Consider the following 21,249-nt stretch of genomic DNA (forward strand, 5'->3'; position numbering starts at 1 on the left):
GACATGGTCGTGAAGACCCAGTTTTTGAATTTTTTATTGAATGATTTAAAAAGTATTTTCCAAATTTTGTGAAAATATAACATGAAGTTAAATCCAAACAAGTGCATCTTTGGAGTCACCTCGGTAAAATTCCTAGGCTATACAGTCAACCGACGTGGCATCAAAGCCAACCCGGATAAAATAAAAGCCATCCTAGATATGAGACCACCCCGCAAAATAAAAGAGGTTCAAAAGTTGACTGGTCTGATAGCCACTTCATGTCCAACTCAGCAGATCGCTACCTACCCTTTTTCAAAGCCATAAAAAGAGTAAGGACTTCGAATGGACTGAAGAATGCCAACTCGCCCTCAACGAGCTGAAAAGATACTTAGGTACCGCCCCAGTATTAAGTCGACCTGAGGAAGGGGACGTATTAAAGTTGTACCCCTCCGCAAGCGACGAGGTGGTTAGCTTGGTACTAATCAAAGAAGTAGATCGGGTCCAACGACCCATCTACTATGTTAGTAAAATTTTGTAGGATGCAGAAACTAGCTACCCGGAGATCGAGAAATTAGCGTACGCATTAATCATAGAAGCTCACAAGCTTCACCCATACTTCTAGGCTCACACTATCATCGTCCTCACCAACAAACCTCTGAGACAGATTCTGTTCAAACCCGAGGTGTTTGGCAGATTGATGAAGTGGTCTATCAAACTGAGCGAGTACGATATCCGGTATGAGCCTCATACAACATTCAAATCCCAAGCCTTGGTCAACTTTGTAGTAGAATGCATGTCCAGTACCGTGACCCCTGAGCTGGCCAAGCTCGAACACACGGCGAGAGCTTCAACCAGTGTGGCACCAATCCTGGTCAGAGCAGGACGAACCTGAGACAAGGAGCCCTGGGTTCTCCACGTCGACGACTCATCCAACCAGTAGGGAAGCGGTGCAGGACTGATTTTGTACGGTCCAAGCGAGGTGAATCTGGAATACGTACTCCAGTTCGGATTCACGACATCAAACAATGAGGCAGAATACGAAGCATTGGTCATCGGGTTAACCCTAGCAAGGGAAATGAAGGCAAAACACCTCGTCATATGCAGCGACTCGCAACCAGTGGTCAACCAAGTTACTGGTGAGTACGAATTCCGTGACTCCACTATGGTAGCTTATTTGGCCAAAGTTTGAGAGATACGGCTTAGCTTCATCTCCTACTTCAATAGACAAATCCCAAGGTCCGAGAAAGCAGAGGCTGATGCCTTGTCTCAACTAGCTAGTATGAGTAGTAACACCATGTGGACCATGTACATTGAGGATTTACCTCGGCCTAGCATTCTCGGGGGGTAAAAGAGGTCACTTCCGTATCACAAGCGAAACCGAGATGGATCGACTCACTCATAAGTTATTTGCTTCACGGGACCCTACCTATAGATTGCAATGCGGCCCAAAGGGTAGAGCGTCAATCAGCTAAGTACATCCTTATAGATGGACAGCTATTAGGAAGACCTTTCACGCTCCCCTACCTGCGCTACTTGCGACCCTCAGAGGCCGAGCATGTGCTCCGCTATGCCCATGAAGGCTTGTGCGGGGACACTTGGGGGTCAAAGCTCTCACACAGAAAGCATTGCAGCAAGGCTATTACTGGCCCACGGTGAAAGCGGATGCACTCGAGCTGGTCAAGAAGTGCGACAGGTTTCAGAGGCACGCCAACATTCACCATCGACGTATTGCTGATCTAAAATACCTCACTAGCCCATGGCCCTTCGCGCAGTGGGGGATCGACATTGATGAATCAATTTTTGGGTGATGGCCGATGACTCAGGCCTAAGTGGAGAACTTTGGCTACCGAGCTGCATGTGAGGTGTCAGGCTGACCAGGTGGTGAGCTGCTTGTGAGGTGCTAGGCTGACCAGGTGCTGAACTACCTGTGAGGTGCCAAGCTTTCTAGGTGCCAAGTTGCCTGTGAGGTGCCTGGCTGACCAAGTCGCAAGCTGCCTATTAGGTGTCGAGCTGACCAGGTGCCGAGCTGCCCAGGTGCTGAGCTAGATTGATGAGCTTCGTTGATCTTTAGAGACCTACAAGGAACCAAATGTCAGAGGACCCAGGGTGGCTAACCTGGCGAGGTTGCTCCGATGCTTAAGTCAGTACTCTCATAGTAGACTGCGAGCTAAAAATCACAAAGTATGAGAGTTGGAATTTGCTTACTTGCTTGCTTGCCCCCCTGTCATTGGGGTTGGTGCCTTTATATAGTCCTTGCTCACGTACTGCCCCCGATATCTTCGGGAGGTCGTGTCTAACTGGTTCGAAATCCTCGAAGGTAACTACCATGGATGTTGACCATCTTTCGAAACGAGGGCCACCCTCCAAGGATCGTGGGGTATGCATGCCGAATTTGTTGACGAGCACGTCTTGCAGGTCGCTAGGTTGGCGCATGTGCTAGATCGGTGCCTGTGCCAAGCCACCAGGTTGGACACCATCAACTTGGCAAGTTATTGCCTGGGTGGTTCCGGGTGTCACCTAGTTGTTCTGAGGTTCCATGTGTCATATTGTCATTAGATGGCCAAATCTGCCCTCATCAGACATCGTTGGCCCTTTCCCGCCAGCGATAGGACAAAGGAGGTTCTTGGTCATAGCAGTAGACTACTTTACGAAGTAGATGGAAGTTGAAACTTTGGTGACGATCACAGCCTACAACATACAGAATTTCCTCTGAAAAAACATAGTATGTCGCTTCGGAATACCTCGGGTGCTGATATCCAACAATGGAAAGCAGTTCGAAGATATCAAGTTCCAAAACTGGTGCTCTGAAATGGGGATCCAATTTCACCCCCTTTATATAGACTTAGGAAGGAGATAGTATGTCACCCCTTATATAGACTTAGGAAGGAGATAATATGTCACCCCCTTTATATAGACTTAGGAAGGAGCTGTCTCCTGCTCCTATAAGGAGTTCTTTCTTCATTGGGAGTTTAGTTCTCTAATAGATAATGCCTAGATTAGATCTAATCCACTCCTATCTCTTAACCGGTAATCTTAATCTCTTTTGTCTTTCTAGAAATACAGTAGAAAATTGAATTTGATAGGACTCTTTGATGATTCTTATTCATGCATGCTAAATTTGTATTCAACTTTCTCAATGAATTGGGCCACTATAAGGCTTCTTTGTGAATTGGGCTTCTCTGTGAACTGGGCTTCTCTACGAATTGGATTATACTTTGGGCTCGATTTTGACCTTGATACAGTTTTTCCTTATCTTTCCAATAAATCTTGAATCATCTCAATCGGAGTCTAGATAGGAGAGTTATTCCCAGATTACCGCATGGTGCCCAAACTATGCAAAATTACCCGATTAGCCTTAGTTTTTACCTAACGCCTTCTTTCGTGCCCTAAATCGAAATACAAGAATAGTGAGTCCAATTAAGCACTAAATAAGTATAAAATACTGAATATTAAGGGATGAAAATATGATAATTTTTTTCTCATCAAATCCCCCCACACTTAAACCTTGCCCGTCCTCGGGCAAGACAAAATTCAAGCAAAAAATAAAACAATAACAAACTAACTATCCTACCGATCTTTAAACTCAACTCCCCTTCATCTTTCTCAACAAATATTCTATGTTAACTATTGCAAACCGTTAAATCAACACAACCAAGTCATACAGTCAATCCAATTTTTGCTACTGCAAACCAGGTAGTAAACTAGGAAAAACATCTTTATCTTATCTCTCTCTTTTTTTTCTCTCCTTGGTGGAAGTGAGTGCTTTTTATGCTCCATCTCACTTTTAGGATTACATGGTTAGTAGGTGCATTTTATGCTTCATGCTACTATTGATTTTCTTAGCTGGTAGGTGTATCTTATGCTCCGTCCTACCAATTGTAGTAATGATAAAATATTTACCCCATTTACTTAAACCTGAATTTAGGACTAGCTTAAAAGGGATGACTTTAGATGAATGGTGTACTCCCTGATCATATTCCTTTACTCAGTTCACAAGAATCTTCTCAGAACATTGTTTCAATTGATTCCAAAAGAGTTGAGTTTTTTTTTAACTGAAATAAAATTCTACGTATCCTAAATCAAATCCTATATTCCCACCCCTACTTAAAACTATGCATTGTTGAAATTTAAAGAAAAGGGGGAAATAACTAAACTATAGATGTAACAACAAGAAGAAAAAGAAAAATAACAAACTTTCTTATTTTTAATCATCATAAACCGGATCCTCTAACTTTTGTAGTTGCAACTTTTGGTGTCTTCCCCTTTCATCCATCATAGGTGGGTTCAAATCTGGAATAGGGGCCTGCAAGATAGATGAGAGGAGTTTTGTGTGAGCTAGAGGTAAACTAATAAAAGATACATTACGAGTTATAGTTTCAAGAGATTCCAGCTCAAAAGTCAAATTTTGCAATTCAGGTTTCAGCACAAACTCCTTTTATGTTTTCTGTATTTGATCAAGACTATTGTTAAGTGCAACCTTCAGTGTGTCTTCATCATCTAGTTCGAAAGTTTTCTACATTAAAGAGTCAGGAATATCTATAGAAAAGATAGAATGCACATCATCAGGATATCTCATGGCATCATAGATATTAAACTTGATAATTTCACCATTAAATTCCATGGTAAGTGTCCCCTTATGTACATCAATTTTAGTTTTGGACGACTTAAGAAACGGTCTTCCCAACAAAATTGGAGTCGAATTGGAAGAATTATCTTCTTCCATATCAATCACATAAAAATCGGTAGGAATGACCCGATTATTAACTTGGACTAAGACGTCCTCCAAAATCCCCTTCGGGTATGTAGTGGATCGATCAGAAAGTTGCAAAATCACACCCATCTCTTTCAATGGTACAAGATTCATGGTTATGTAAATAGAATGGGGCATGACATTTATTGAAGCTCCTAGATCTAACATTGCCCTTTCGATCTTGACGTTTCCTATTTTACAGGGGATAGTGAACATACCTGGATCCTTGCATTTAGGGGGTAATCTTTTTTGGAGTATGGCTGAAACATTTTCCCCTATATGGACTTTCTCATCGCCTTTCAGACTTCTCTTAGTAGTGCACAAATCCTTGAGGAATTTAGCATAGCGGGGTACTTGCTTGATTGCATCAACGAAGATATTTACCTCAATTTTGCGGAATGTCTCAAGGATATCATTGTCTTGCTCCTCCTTCTTGGATTTTGTAAATCGGCTAGGAAGGTGGAGCGGTTACTACGGCTTGGGGTTTCTTTCCGCTTGAATCTTTTTTGGGTGATTTTGTCTCCTTTTCTTTCTCTCCTTTAGTTGTATCCTTAGGTGCTTCCTCACTAGGTTCATTCAATTCCTTCCCAGATAATCGCACTAGCATTCTGCTTTAGATTGACCATGGTCTGGGAGGGTAGCCTTCTTGATCCTTGCAATTCCAATTGACTCACCACTGTTGCCAATTGGCTTACCTGATTTTCCAGGTTTTGGATGCTTGTCCTTGTCTTCTGTTGAAATTGTTGAGTGTTAGTTGCAAGTCCTTAACAATTTCATCTAGAGATATACTTGGTTTGGAAGATGAATATTGTGGAGCTGGCGGTCTAGATTGATACTGTTGTTGGAAGCCGAAGGGTTTTTCTCCATAGCTGAGATTAGGAAGATCCCTCCATCCTGCATTGTAAGTAATTGAATAGGGATAGTATCTCTTTTGTGGGAATCCTCCAACAGCATTGGCTTGTCCTTAGGGTTCATCTTGCAGTGTAGGGCACATGTCGATTGGATGACCCGTAGTTGAACAAATGCCACATGTCTTTGCTTTCTATACGTGGCCTACAACCAATTTTTCTACAAGAGAGGTGAGGGTATCTAATCTTTGATTGATGGAATAAGTGCTTACCTCATTGACCCCCCTTGGGATGGACTCCTATTTAATGCCGAACTGTTGTGCACTGGCCACCATGTTTGAGATTAATTCTCTTGCTTGATAGGAGTTTTGTTTACCAACACGCCTTCGCTTGCTACATCAATCATACTCCTATCCATCGATAATAATCCCTCGTAGAAATATTGGATAAGGAGCTGGTCTGGAACCTAATGTTGCAAACAGTTGGCACAGAGTTGCTTAAATCTCTCATAGTACTCGTAGAGAGTTTCTCCACTGAATTGTCTTATATCACAGATGATGTGTGGCTCATTATGACACTAGCAAGTGCACTAGCCGTTCAAGTAATAAAGTAGTAAGTGAAGTATCGTTCCCACGAGGATTTAGGAAACAATTATCAATACTAAATTGGGTACTTCTTATCTGATTAACAAATAAATCAAAACCTTAATGAAAGCTAAAAATCCTAAACTAAAATCTATTTATATCATTGGCCCAATTGCCTTCAAATTAGGTTAGAAGAGTAAGCAGTAAATGACAATCTCAGAATTCAGCAATCTATCAATTTGGATCATTCGAATAAATCATGATTGAGCCTTGGTTTGGTGAAACCCCAAGGTCATGAACAGCCTCTCTCAAGCGCATGTTCATCCTATGCATGAGTGACGATTCTTCTATCTCTAGCAAGAATCTAATCCCCATGCATGTATTTCTTCAAACACTTCTAAGGCATCAATTCAAATCTGAATTGATCACCAACTGAATTGTGCAAGTTATCTCTAACCTTGCACTCAATTCAGTTCTTGAATAGTAGATCTGAATTCCTAGAGTCTCTCTCAAGCACTCTAGGAATTCCAAGCCTTAAATCCATTCGGCCAAGCTGAATTCTCTTTCAAGCAATTCAGATCTTGCATTCTCAGATTTGAGATCAGATATGAGTTTTGAAGGTTAATTGGCCGAATTAGTCTACAATTTAACCCCTATTCAAGAAACTTCAAGTACAATTCATAACCATTCGAATGAATCAAAAAGAATTTGATTGCTATACTGGAATTTTACAAGTTGAAATACATCAAGAAAGAATGGAAGAAGGAGAAAGAGGAAAGAAAATATAACAAAGAAACTGAATTCAAATTAAAAGAAAATGAAACTACAATTGAGTTATTACAAAAGATCTCCTTTTTGATGTTAGCGGCTTGGGAGGCAAGGAAGAACTTTTCAAGAAATTGCTTTTTCATCTCATTCAATGTGGTGATAGAACCAGAGGGTAGGTAGTAAAGCCAATCCTTAGCTTTATTAGCTAATGAGAAAGGAAACGCACGCAGGTTGATCTGCTCCTTGATAACACCTTGAGGTTTCATGCTTAAGCATACTACATGGAATTCTTTTAAATGCCTATGGGGATCTTCACCTAAAAGTCCATGAAAAGTAGGAAGTAAGTGGATAAGAACATATTTGAGTTCGAAAGGTACCGCTAAATCTGCATATTCGATGCAGAGTGGTTGTTGGTGTAGATCTGGTGCGGCTAGCTCTCTAAGAGTTCTCTCGTTGATGTGGCCATGACTTCTTCTTCAGGGTGGCCAGATGGCTCAACGATCTCTGTAGCTGACTTCACCTCGGGAGATGGGAGTGATGCTGATTGGTTGCAACGTTACTTGGCTTCTTTCCTCAAGCGGCGAACTGTGTTTTCGATCTTGGAATCGTAGTGGAGTTCACCTACACGAGAAGAACGAGGCATAAACCAAGAAAAAGTAAATAAATCTACTTAGCACACCAATCCCCGGCAATGGCGCCAAAATTTGGTGGGTGTTGAATCCAACCAAAGATAAAAAGTCTTGCTTGAAGTGAATAATTTGTATATAGTGATGAGCAAGGTCGTCTCCATAGGGATTGGGTGGATTTATTTCCAAGTATACGAAGTAGGGGGTTGTTGAATTAAGGAAAATAAGATGAAATAAAAGAAAAATAATAGAAAGCAAGGATTAAATCAATGGGATATAGCCATTAACAAGCTCTAACAGCCAGCCTTTACTCATATTATTCGACAACCAAAACAAGCTCTTTGATTGTTTCTCTTATTAATAGACAGTCCTAAACAAGCTCTTAGGATTTAATCTATTAATAGCATCAAGAGGGGAGAGACCCAATTCTGGTCAGCGACCTCACAAGCTTGGACCGTTTAAACCAGATCATATATTCTCTTAACATAGATCGAAAACTTTTTTGCAATCAATTTATATTAGTTGCCACCATAATTAAACCTACCAATCATATACGAAATTGGAGGTTCAATCGGCCATAGATTATTCTCATTGAATGAGCAAGGGACCTTTCTTGCTTAATCAATAAAAATAATCTTAATAGAAAATCACAGAAAACATATGAGTACCCATAAACAATGAACTAAAATAAAAATCAATTAGATCTCACAATGTTATAGAATCAAAGCTTCCTTAACCCTTCAACTAGAAAATAAAACCTTACAGACTCTTCATGATGAAATCACAGCTTCCAGATGAGAGGGGGCGAATTCTGCTTCTTCCTCCTTGGTTATTGATTGCCCTCTTTGCAGGCTGAAGCTCTCTTAGAGGATTTGATGATGCCCTTGGGTGCTAGTCTGCTCCCTTTATATAGATTTAAGAAGGAGCTATCTCCTGCTCCACTAAGGAGTTCTTTCTTCATTGGGAGTTTAGTTCTCTAATAGATAATGCCTAGATTAGATATAATCTACTCCTATCTCTTAACTGGTAATCTTAATCTCTTTTGTCTTTCTAGAAATACAGCAGAAAATTGAATATAATAGGACTCTTTGATGATTCTTATTCATGCATGCTAAATTCATATTGGGCTTTCTCAACGAATTGGGCCACTGCAAGGCTTCTTTGTGAATTGGGCTTCTCTGCAAACTGGGCTTCTACTGTGAACTAAGCTTCTCTACGAATTGGCTTAGACTTAGGGCTCGATTTTGAATCTTGAATCATCTCAATCAGAGTCCGGATGGGAGAGTTATGCCCAGGTTACCGCATGGCACCGAAACTATACAAAACTACCCGATTAGCCTTGTTTTTTACCTAACGCCTTTTTCTCAAGCAATTGAACACCTCTCCCCCCTCCTAGAGGCCTTCTTATATAGTTTTTCAAGGGGGCTCTTGCCCTTCTTGAAGCCTCTAGAATGGGGTGTATTATACCCCTTTCTTGAACTTTCTATAGCTCTCTTGAAAGCTTCCTAAGGGCTGCTATTTGGGCTACACTTAGGCTCACTCTTAGCTCATGATAGCTATACTTTGAGCTGCTCTTTAGGGTTGAGAATGGGCGTTCTTTGTTGGGCTGAATTCTACTCTTAGCTAGGCTTTCTTTTCTTGGGTTTTCTCAAGGAATCCATTTGCTTTTCTTGGGCCAAAATGCTCTCTCTTGCTTCTACAACCGGGTTGGACTGAAATTGGTCTTTTTGAACATTCTTTTCTTGCCTTTTTCCATCATTTTCTTGGATTAATTATCCCTGAAACTTATTCTTAGCATTAAGCTAAATTAAGGCAAAAATTAATAAAACCAACATAAAAATCCATGCTAAAGTCCTCAAAAATTATAGATAAATTGTAGGTTCATCAAATACCCCCACACTTAAGCTTTTGCTTGTCCTCAAGCAAAGACAACAGCCATAAACTGAACATTCCCCCCTTCTGTTCTCACCATTTACCTGGTGAACTTTTTAAGATAGAAATGCATTGAGTAGTCGGGGAACTTTTGTAAGTGCTTAGCTCTTATTCTTGTAAATCACCATTTAACATATGTATAAGATCCAAGGAAAGGAGAATATGAATTTCATCATAGTCTAGCCTTCACTCTTAATTCACATATAAATCAGCTCCTTAATTGTCAATGTTAATAATCAAATTTCACTAAGTTTCACATCTATAACTAAATCTTAATGAGAGTTCAACTTTAGAGTGCTTCTTTGAACCTCAGTTGTCACCACAATTACTTATTTCTAAGGGTGAGTGCATCTTATGTTCCATCTCACCCTTTTCTTCTTCTTTTTTCTGGTGTGAGTGCATTTTATGCTCCATCTCACACTTTCTCTTTTTTTTTTTTTTTGTGCTGTGAGTGCATCTTATGCTCCATCTCACACTGATCACTTGCTTGAGGTAGGTAAATAGGACTCATGTTTTGAGCTGCTAGTTTTACTATTTAGCTCAAAATAGCAGAGTCAATTTAGGCTTTTGTCCTTCTTTGCAATTATTGAACCTCAAGAATCAGCACTTCAAATGTGCACTAGCTCCCTTGACTATTAACCATGAAATCAAGGGCTTCCATACACATGAAGATAGTTAGGTCTAGTCATGCTAAAAGGCATATTCAGCTCTTATTTTCTCATGCATGTAACAAATTGGGTCATTCACAAGAATAAAAACTTAACAAGTATATCAGTCTCCCTCATCTCATTGAATTCCTTCTTAAAAATCATCAAATAAATAGTAATGAACTTAAGGGGTTCTAGTCTTTTTTTTTGTTATGTCATTGCCTGCATATGTGTGTTGGGGTGAATGAGGTGCATGGTTTCAGCCCCCATAACCTAGCCTCAGGCTCACTCCCCCGCACTTAAGATGAACATTGTCCTGAATGTTCCTAGTGTTAGGGAGTCATAATAAAACCAACAAGAGTAATACCAAGGAAAGAGAATGATGTATAGATGACTCCCTGAAGATTGTTTTCAAATTTTGCAATGGTTCATTTGGTGGGAGGCCTCTTCTCCTAGAAATCACTTCAAACTAGAAGGAGAGATCAGAAGATTTATTCTAACTAATAATCTAAGCCAAACAATAAAAAACTACTATACACAATTCCAAACAATGTAAATAATTTAACCAATCTGTAATACACAACAGAAACTTACAAGGCCAAGAAGATTGAATTCTATCTAACAAAAAATAAATAAAAAACAAGATCAAAAGCCAATATAAATATCTCTTGGAATCTGATATGCAAGTGATAAACAAGTGATTTACAAGATTGAAACTAGCCTAGAAGTCTAAGAGTTCTTGAAATCAGCACACTACCAAAGTTATTTGATTATTATTATTATTATTTTTTTGTGCTTAGATATGCATTAGAATTTCAGCAATGTAAGCAAATGTATGCAGATTTGATCCACACTAATAAATTTGCAAACTAGAAAGACATAGCTCCATTACTGAAACTAAACTAACATTCAAGTGTGAAGTATATGTTCAATGGAAAAGAGAGCTAGCTAAATCAGCAATGGACTTTATTACACACTATTCTAAATTTAAATGAACATAAGTAAACAAATCTAAAATCTACTGTAAACAGATCTATAATCATTGTTGAATTTATGATCTTTAGGCTACTCTTTAGGTTCTAACCGTAAAAAAAAATCAGATCTGAAAACATAACTTTTGAGAACAATCACTTACAAAAATTCCAAACCTAATATCAATAAGTAGGTCTAAAATTTGTTGCAGTTAGGTCTAAAATAAGTTTGATCCCAAGATCTTAAGACTTCTCTTTCAAGCCCCAACTTAAATGTCTTGTATGTCTCAATTGATTACAGAGACCTAAAATCAGATCTGCAAACTTACCTACTGAGAACAACCACTTTTGGATTTGAGTTCAGATATGAAATTACAATAGCTACTAATACTGAAATCAGTGGTCAATGTGAATTTTTATAGCAGCTGAAATCAAATACACAGCTATTTATTCAATCATATACAACAACTACTTGATGCTAGGATAGTGGATCTAAAAAAAAATTGCTGCACTCAAGGATACATCAATTAGGTCTAGGATCAGATCTTATTTGAATTAGGGCTGAAATTAGATCTGATCTGAAAATTATATTAAAAGGACCTGAAATAAACTAAAACAAGTCCTAAGTTAGGCTTGGTTTAAGGATTTTAAGCTCTACAATTGAAGACCAAACCTGTATAACTCATGCATATCAAACAATTGTTAAGACCCGAAATCAGGTTTGCAATGTTTGGCATTGTTAACTACTGTAATTCAGACAGAACAAAACTCAGTTCGTAGATATTTCATATTAGAACTCATATCAAACTACCTGCATTTCAGGTCTGCAACTTTATTAGAAATCAGAGCTGGCCATTAAAAAATTTAAATTTAGAAATGGACATCCAAACCTATGTGGCTCATATTAATTAATTGTAGAAACCTGAAATCAGATCTGCAACTTTATACTGTAAGCAGCCTTGATTCAAATCTGAATGCTAATACATAAAAAATATGAAGCTCTTTTTGGACCTTTTAGGCCTCACAAACATCAGTCCTAATCCAATCCAAACATCAATCCACAGCCAATTCAGATCGGGTGCAAGTGATTTAAAAGATAACAGAACATCAAGTTCACAAAAATTTCAGATCATGTACTTATACTGCCTCAGATTCTCATGCACTTCAGATCTTATTTTACCATTCACGGCTTAAATTTTCATCAATGAGGTAAGAGGCAAGTCTGATGCATCAAATTGTGAATTGGGTGCTGTCACTACCCGAATTCACATCAAAATTGAGTAGGTTCAGGTCTGAGTTCATTGAACTCAGATCTGAACTTCAAATCTGAGTTTCAGATTTGAAAGCTCACATGCTATTCTTTCATTGTTTTCTTTTTCTTTTCTTTTTCTATATTTTTTTCTTTTTAAAAAGGAAGAAAGCTAAAACAAAATACAGCAATGTAACCAAAATCTTTTTGGATGAGTGCAGGTCTGATTGATGAATGCAATTCAAATCTGAACTCATTTTGAGAATTATAATTTTTTTTTTAGAACCACAAGAAGAAGAGAAATTTGATTTACATAAGCTACATTAAAACTGAAACTAAGGATGGAACAATCAAGTATCAAGAGAAGAAACATGTCTCCATCAATGTAGACCTTGATGGAGTATACACTTATTGGAATGTAGTACACACGACTGCACACACCCATTCAGATCTGCTAAACTTTCTATTCATGCAGAGCTGAAATTAGAACTATCGATCTCAAAAAAATTTCAAAGATCAACCCAGGACCATTCACAATGCCAATTTAGTAATGTTAATTGTAATACAAACCTGTTCTCAAACCTGCCCTAATTCATCTTTGCTGTAGTAGGTCTACTATAGCAGAATTCAGATCTGAACTCAGATCTGAGTGCTGATCTGAATTCTCAATTGCCCCTCTTGTTCATATGATCTCTTTCTTTTTTTTTTCTTTTCACTTTATATTTTTTTTCTTTTTGTAATGAAAAAAAAAATAAAATGCTAAAACACAAACTAACTAAGTCTTTTTGGCAGAGTGCTACAGGTCTGAGTTCTGCTGATCTGAGTGCCGAATGCAACTCAGATCTACAACACTTATGTTGTTATGAATTTTTCTTCTCTTTTTTTTTTCTTTTTGAAGGTAACAACACCAGGATTGAAAGGAAATCAAATCTATCTTTATTAAAATGAAACTGAAACAAGGAAATGAAGTAATCTACTAAAGAAAGAAGAAACATAATTAAATCAGTACAACTGTTGCATTCAAAGCTAAAATGTAAAATGAAGCAATTAAAATCATCTATGAATGCAATGATGACTGAGACCAGATTAAGAATGCCCAATTTTTCCTAATATTTTTTCCCTAAATCCCCGGCAACAGTGCCAGAAACTTGATGTGTGGCTCATTGTGACACTATCAAGTGCACTAGCCATTCAAGTAATAAAGTAGTGAGTGAAATATCATTCCCATGAGGATTTAGGAAACAATTATCAATACTAAATTGGGTACTTCTTATCTGATTAACAAATAAATCAAAACCTTAATGAAAGCTAAAAATCCTAAACTAAAATCTATCTACATCATTGGCCCAATTGCCTTCAAATCAGGTTAGAAGAGTAAGCAGTAAATGACAATCTTAGAATTCAGCAATCTATCAATTTGGATCATTCGAATAAATCATGATTGAGCCTTGGTTTGGTGAAACCCCAAGGTCATGAACAGCCTCTCTCAAGCGCATGTTCATCCTATGCATGAGTGACGATTCTTCTATCTCTAGCAAGAATCTAATCCCCATGCATGGATTTCTTCAAACACTTCTAAGGCATCAATTCAAATCTGAATTGATCACCAACTGAATTGTGCAAGTTATCTCTAACCTTGCACTCAATTCAGTTCTTGAATAGTAGATCTGAATTCCTAGAGTCTCTCTCAAGCACTCTAGGAATTCCAAGCCTTAAATCCATTCGGCCAAGCTGAATTCTCTTTCAAGCAATTCAGATCTTGCATTCTCAGATTTGAGATCAGATATGAGTTTTGAAGGTTAATTGGCCGAATTAGTCTACAATTTAACCCCTATTCAAGAAACTTCAAGTACAATTCATAACCATTCGAATGAATCAAAAAGAATTTGATTGCTATACTGGAATTTTACAAGTTGAAATACATCAAGAAAGAATGGAAGAAGGAGAAAGAGGAAAGAAAATATAACAAAGAAACTGAATTCAAATTAAAGGAGAATGAAACTACAATTGAGTTATTACAAAAGATCTCCTTTTTGATGTTAGCGGCTTGGGAGGCAAGGAAGAACTTTTCAAGAAATTGCTTTTTCATCTCATTCAATGTGGTGATAGAACCAGAGGGTAGGTAGTAAAGCCAATCCTTAGCTTTATTAGCTAATGAGAAAGGAAACGCACGCAGGTTGATCTGCTCCTTGATAACACCTTGAGGTTTAATGCTTAAGCATACTACATGGAATTCTTTTAAATGCCTATGGGGATCTTCACCTAAAAGTCCATGAAAAGTAGGAAGTAAGTGGATAAGAACATATTTGAGTTCGAAAGGTACCGCTAAATCTGCATATTCGATGCAGAGTGGTTGTTGGTGTAGATCTGGTGCGGCTAGCTCTCTAAGAGTTCTCTCGTTGATGTGGCCATGACTTCTTCTTCAGGGTGGCCAGATGGCTCAACGATCTCTGTAGCTGACTTCACCTCGGGAGATGGGAGTGATGCTGATTGGTTGCAACGTTACTTGGCTTCTTTCCTCAAGCGGCGAACTGTGTTTTCGATCTTGGAATCGTAGTGGAGTTCACCTACACAAGAAGAACGAGGCATAAACCAAGAAAAAGGAAATAAATCTACTTAGCACACCAATCCCCGGCAATGGCGCCAAAATTTGGTGGGTGTTGAATCCAACCAAAGATAAAAAGTCTTGCTTGAAGTGAATAATTTGTATATAGTGATGAGCAAGGTCGTCTCCATAGGGATTGGGTGGATTTATTTCCAAGTATACAAAGTAGGGGGTTGTTGAATTAAGGAAAATAAGATGAAATAAAAGAAAAATAATAGAAAGCAAGGATTAAATCAATGGGATATAGCCATTAACAAGCTCTAACAGCCAGCCTTTACTCATATTATTCGACAACCAAAACAAGCTCTTTGATTGTTTCTCTTATTAATAGACAGTCCTAAACAAGCTCTTAGGATTTAATCTATTAATAGCATCAAGAGGGGAGAGACCCAATTCTGGTCAGCGACCTCACAAGCTTGGACCGTTTAAACCAGATCATATATTCTCTTAACATAGATCGAAAACTTTTTTGCAATCAATTTATATTAGTTGCCACCATAATTAAACCTACCAATCATATACGAAATTGGAGGTTCAATCGGCCATAGATTATTCTCATTGAATGAGCAAGGGACCTTTCTTGCTTAATCAATAAAAATAATCTTAATAGAAAATCACAGAAAACATATGAGTACCCATAAACAATGAACTAAAATAAAAATCAATTAGATCTCACAATGTTATAGAATCAAAGCTTCCTTAACCCTTCAACTAGAAAATAAAACCTTACAGACTCTTCATGATGAAATCACAGCTTCCAGATGAGAGGGGGCGAATTCTGCTTCTTCCTCCTTGGTTATTGATTGCCCTCTTTGCAGGCTGAAGCTCTCTTAGAGGATTTGATGATGCCCTTGGGTGCTAGTCTGCTCCCTTTATATAGATTTAAGAAGGAGCTATCTCCTGCTCCACTAAGGAGTTCTTTCTTCATTGGGAGTTTAGTTCTCTAATAGATAATGCCTAGATTAGATATAATCTACTCCTATCTCTTAACTGGTAATCTTAATCTCTTTTGTCTTTCTAGAAATACAGCAGAAAATTGAATATAATAGGACTCTTTGATGATTCTTATTCATGCATGCTAAATTCATATTGGGCTTTCTCAACGAATTGGGCCACTGCAAGGCTTCTTTGTGAATTGGGCTTCTCTGCAAACTGGGCTTCTACTGTGAACTAAGCTTCTCTACGAATTGGCTTAGACTTAGGGCTCGATTTTGAATCTTGAATCATCTCAATCAGAGTCCGGATGGGAGAGTTATGCCCAGGTTACCGCATGGCACCGAAACTATACAAAACTACCCGATTAGCCTTGTTTTTTACCTAACGCCTTCTTTCGTGCCCTAAATCGAAATACAAAAATAGTGAGTCCAATTTGACACTAAATAAGTATAAAGGACTGAATATTAAGGGATAAAAATATGATAATTTTTATTCTCATCATCCTACATGGAGTCCTGTTTGTTAGCTCAACAATAAGTTATTCCTACTTGGAGTCCATCTCGTTAGCTCGACAATTCGGGGTAACCTATAATTAGAAAAAAATTCACTCCTATTTGGTTTAGCTTTCCAGTTCGGGAGTAATCTACACTTTTGAAAAAAAAATTGCACACAAACATTGCAAAAACACTTGTATTTCATTGATATGGAACTTTGGGTACAAAAAGAAAATTACAATGGACCAAGCTTGGAGTATTACAGAAGGGGGTCCAATAAAATAGGCATCTAGTCACTTTGGGGCTCCTCATCCTTTCTGGTGGCTTCGGTAGGAGGATCTGTCTCCATGCGGCTATCGCCAGCACTAGTCTCCTCATCTTCATCGAGTAGGTCTCCATCACTTTCTGCTTTGGAGTCTGGATCTTGGGCAGCTTCAACGGCCATCTCCTCTATGATCTTCGTAGTGGTTATGGCACTGATGTCGAGCTAAGGAAATTTACGTCAGGTCAACCACCTGCTAAGTTTGAATCCTTTGTAGTAGCTCACTGTCCCTACCTCGAATAGCTTCTACCGAAACTCCGTTGAGGACTTGTACTCCTCGACAGCCTTAGCCTTGGCCTCCTCCATCGCCTAAAGAAGTAGCTCAATTCGTTCCTTCACATGGGCCTCAAGGTTCTCCACCTCCCTCTTCAATGCCACCTTATGCTCCTCGAGCTCCTTCTTCTCCAACATCAACAAAGTGAGCAGCTCCTTCTTAGCCCGCGCATTGTTCTTCAGTTGGTTATTTTCATTGCAAGCTAAGTTTATTTCGGTGTGGGCTTTTTGGGAAGACTCCTCGGCTCCGAGGGCCCGCTTCAAGTTCACCTGGGACTGATAAGCCAAGGTGTGGATGGTGGAATTCAGCTACCAAGAGAAAAAAAACAAATATCAGTATACAAAAATCCAAGTACAAGACAGTTTGAAAAGACAAGTCCGAGAACTTACCACCATGTAGTGAGTAGCCGCCCGAGCCCCGAGCTGAGCAACTGGAAATTCTGCCCAACAAGCGACCTCCTTAGCAAATACTGCATCCTTACTCCTGAGAAGGCTGAATTTGGAGTCAAAATACTCCGAACTGCATCATTGCTGCCCGAAGAAGTGCTAGCTGCTGGGACGGGCTCTGAAGACGTAGCCTCCTCGGGCACATGGGGTGGGGAGAGCTTGCCTGAGTCCTCCTCGATCAGATCTATCATAGGAGGCTGATCAGCAGTTGATGGCTGCTTGGGCTCAGGAATGGCAGCTGGGGGGTGCTCAACGCAAGCCTTCTTGGAGGCTCTCTTCTTCTTACCCCTCTTCATGCTCCCGACGAGCTCATTGGCGAGGATGTCCATGACAGCTGTGACAAAAAATGAGCTGTCAAATACAATATCGAAGTAAAATTGATAGGAAAAGTATAGCAAACAGTGACCTACCAGGACTCAGATTGGCTTGCATGAGCTTCTCCTCGGTCATGAAGTCTTCGGACTTTAGGTCGAGCTCCACTCAAGTTCGGAGCGCCTCCCTTGTCCTCAGGTCCAACCTAATGCCAAGGTCCTGGATGGCTGCCCTCCAATGAGTCGGGAAAGGCCACCCCTTGATGTTGTAGACCACGAAATAGCACCTTTTCCAGGTAGGGACCTTATTAGGGAGCTCGTGCAAAAGTTTGAAATAAGGGCGAGGTGTCAGATAGTAAGTTTGCCTATGCTCGGGCAGAACACAAGATGAATTCTTCTTTATGGAAAGAATAGAAGAAAAAACATTGAGGTCAAGGGGAAGGTTGTAATCGTGAAAAAGTGAAATGGTCCCTACGATGTTGTGGGTAGAGTTCGGGTGTAACTGGTCTATGTTGATGTTGAAAAATTTTACAATCTCGACTATGAGAGGGTGAAGTGGAAGGCGAAGACCAGTTGCGAATGGCTCCTCGAAGATCACAATCTTGTTGTGACCATGGTCCCAAGGGAAATTGCCTAAGGGGATGCTATACACAAAGTCATTGGGAAGTCTGTACCGGGCTACTAAGGTTAGGAGCCTGTTCGCCGTCATTGTTGACGAGCCGAAGCTGTCTGGCAGCCGACCTCAATGTGAGGTGGAAGCCAAGTTAGCGGAGGCCTCTCGCTCCCACCAAGGTGAGTTCACCTCGGGGGGACCATGGAACACGTCCTGACCCAAAGTAACCTCCTTGGTACGATGAGGATCCGCGGTCTGAGCCAAGGTACCCACTTCGGCTCCGGTGGACTCGCCGCACCCGTCTAAGAGACTATCGAAGGTAAAGCTAGACATACTAAAAAGACATAGAATCAAAAAGAAAAAGCAAAGGGAGACTCACCAAAAGGAAGACTGAAGAAAGGAAGGCGACCTTGGAAAGACTTGAACGCGACCTCAAAGAATGCGGATTTACGGACTTGTGGCGAGGAAAGTGAGCCCCTAGGTCCCTATTTATAGCTAGTATATCCGGGGACCAATGGTCAAGATCAACAAGATCTGATGCTCCTAAGGAAACCGGTTGCACGACCCTCAAGGTTCAAATCGATTTAGCGCATGTTTTGACGTCCATGGAGTTTATAAAACAGTGTGATCTCTGCGCGTAAGACAAACGCGACTTGGGTTATTCCTGGGTTGAGCTGGGCAGTCGAGCAGGTCCGACCAACGATTCGCCCGTCAAGTCACCTAGACCTCATGCCAAATCCACCTGGACTCATCATGAACTCCTCGCACTGGGTTGAGACCCCCAACTCGGGGAGTGGGGGGCAATTGATGAAGGGTGATTTGGCCCGACCTAGAGAGAAGGGGACATGTGGGCACAATCTGATCAAGGGATGACAGCTCAGCCTGGCAAGCCTAGTTCGCAATATTTGGAACTCAGGTATTCAGCCACCTTAGCCTAAAACCCACCTCAATGTAGAGGAACCTCGACATCCAATCCAGTTCAAGACTGAAGAATCAAAGTACTAGCTCAAATCTAGTGACCGAATCACCACGTAACTGACTCCAGAGGTCTCTCCATCAGATCCCAAGATACTCGAGATCATGATGAGCAAACAGATCCTGACTTTTTTGAGATCACGATGAGGACTTGTCCCGGCTCCATCAGAGTCGGAGGTGAAATGATAAGCCTTATCTACGTACTACTCCTTCGGATGTGGAACGAACCTTATCTTCATACCCTGGAGATCTCAGAACATTCTCGTGAGACTGACGACTACTCTAGTATATAAAGGCAGAACCCTCAAGGCAAAAGCATGCGCGATTACTCTACTCTCTAGCACTCAAGCTCTCAAGCATTCAGCTCGCATTTATAGCATACTGACTTAAGAATCAGAGCGACCTCGCCGGGTTAGCCACCCTAGGTTCTCTGATAGATTCTTTTGCAGACCGATCCAGCTCACTATCCACCTAGAGTCTGGATCATCCTCCAGCTAGGGGTAGTCAGATCGCGCACCATCAAGATTCAATCCCATTTTAATTTTAGTCACTTCATGATGGGAAAAACTCAAATACATAAAAGGGACTTGACAAATAGAAAGGATTTGAGAAGTAATTGGTGATAGAAAGAGCAGAGGATATACCTCTTCTGTCCTAGCATGTGTTAGACAGTTATGCCCTTAGCTCCAGTCAGATTGATGTATCTTTTGACATTTATTGTAAAGGAATAAAGTACATAATTGATTCATGTCATTGTGGTGTGTTTGTGTAATAATCTTAAGCTGGACACTTATGATACTCATGTTAGTTTAAAATCTTCACAGTCGTTGGATAGATTTGGGGAGATTTATCTGGCCAAGGCTGACACTAATGTGCCGCCAAGTTGGTTGTGGTGGCTTGTCTTAGCTGCCAAGGTGAGATCTAAGGTACATGCAATGTGGGTTTTCTTGAAACTCTAAACTAGATCAAAATTCCATATTGCCCTAGACCTTGGAGATAGATGGAAAAAACTGGAATGTTACACCTGACCCCTAGACTTGATTATGGTATTGCACTAGGTGCCGGATTAGGCTATCTTTAATATGCCAATCAGTGAGATCCTTAGAGGGGGGCCAAAAATTGGGTATGTTGGGACAGTCTGAGAATTCACCTGAGTGGGTGATCACAGTGACAGGATCAGCCCCTTTGTCAGACAAAGTGAATGATCGGGTAATGCACTCTCTCTAATGGAAACCTAAACTGCCGGCAGTTGATTTCAACTGTTGAAATTTGTTTTTGCAAAATATATTTATATAGAGATATAAATATATATATTATGGTTTCAAAATGTTTGCAAAAGGTTTTAATTCCCGAGATCCATGTGATAGTGAGTGCAACACTGTTCCTTGCAGCTGAGGGAGATGTCCTCTCTTGTCGGGCAGTATTTGATCATTATGAGCTGAGAGTTTAAGTGTAAGACCATTGAGGGTAATTCCTGATGGGCTAATCTTTCATCTGCCCATAGTCCTTGGGTTTTCATAAAGTGGCTGGACCCGAGGACTATTTAGTGTAAATGTTGGGCCCATTAAGAGCTCATAGTGATGGACTCAGGGATTCATTGTCTCCTACAGTGAATTCGGCCAAGCCTCGTAACAAAGGCTAGGATGAACCCATGTGGCTGATGTATAGATCAATGTTTGGGTCACACACCATACAAAGAGAGCCAACTGGGCAACAGGTTAAGGGGTAAGTGAGAACATAAGCTTAATGGGCCTAAAGCCCAATTCGAACAAGGCTTAAGTTAGTTAATTAAAAGGAGGCCAAATAGGATTTATAATCTTATTAGGATTAGCTGAAGGATAAGATAAGTCTTATCCATCCAAGAGTCTATATCCAAATATCATATTTGGATTAAGTAACCCTCTCCTAATTAGATTAGG

Source organism: Nelumbo lutea, chromosome 3 (genome assembly GCF_056320005.1).
Source record: "Nelumbo lutea isolate HS-2025 chromosome 3, American lotus-T2T, whole genome shotgun sequence".
Lineage (NCBI taxonomy): Eukaryota > Viridiplantae > Streptophyta > Magnoliopsida > Proteales > Nelumbonaceae > Nelumbo > Nelumbo lutea.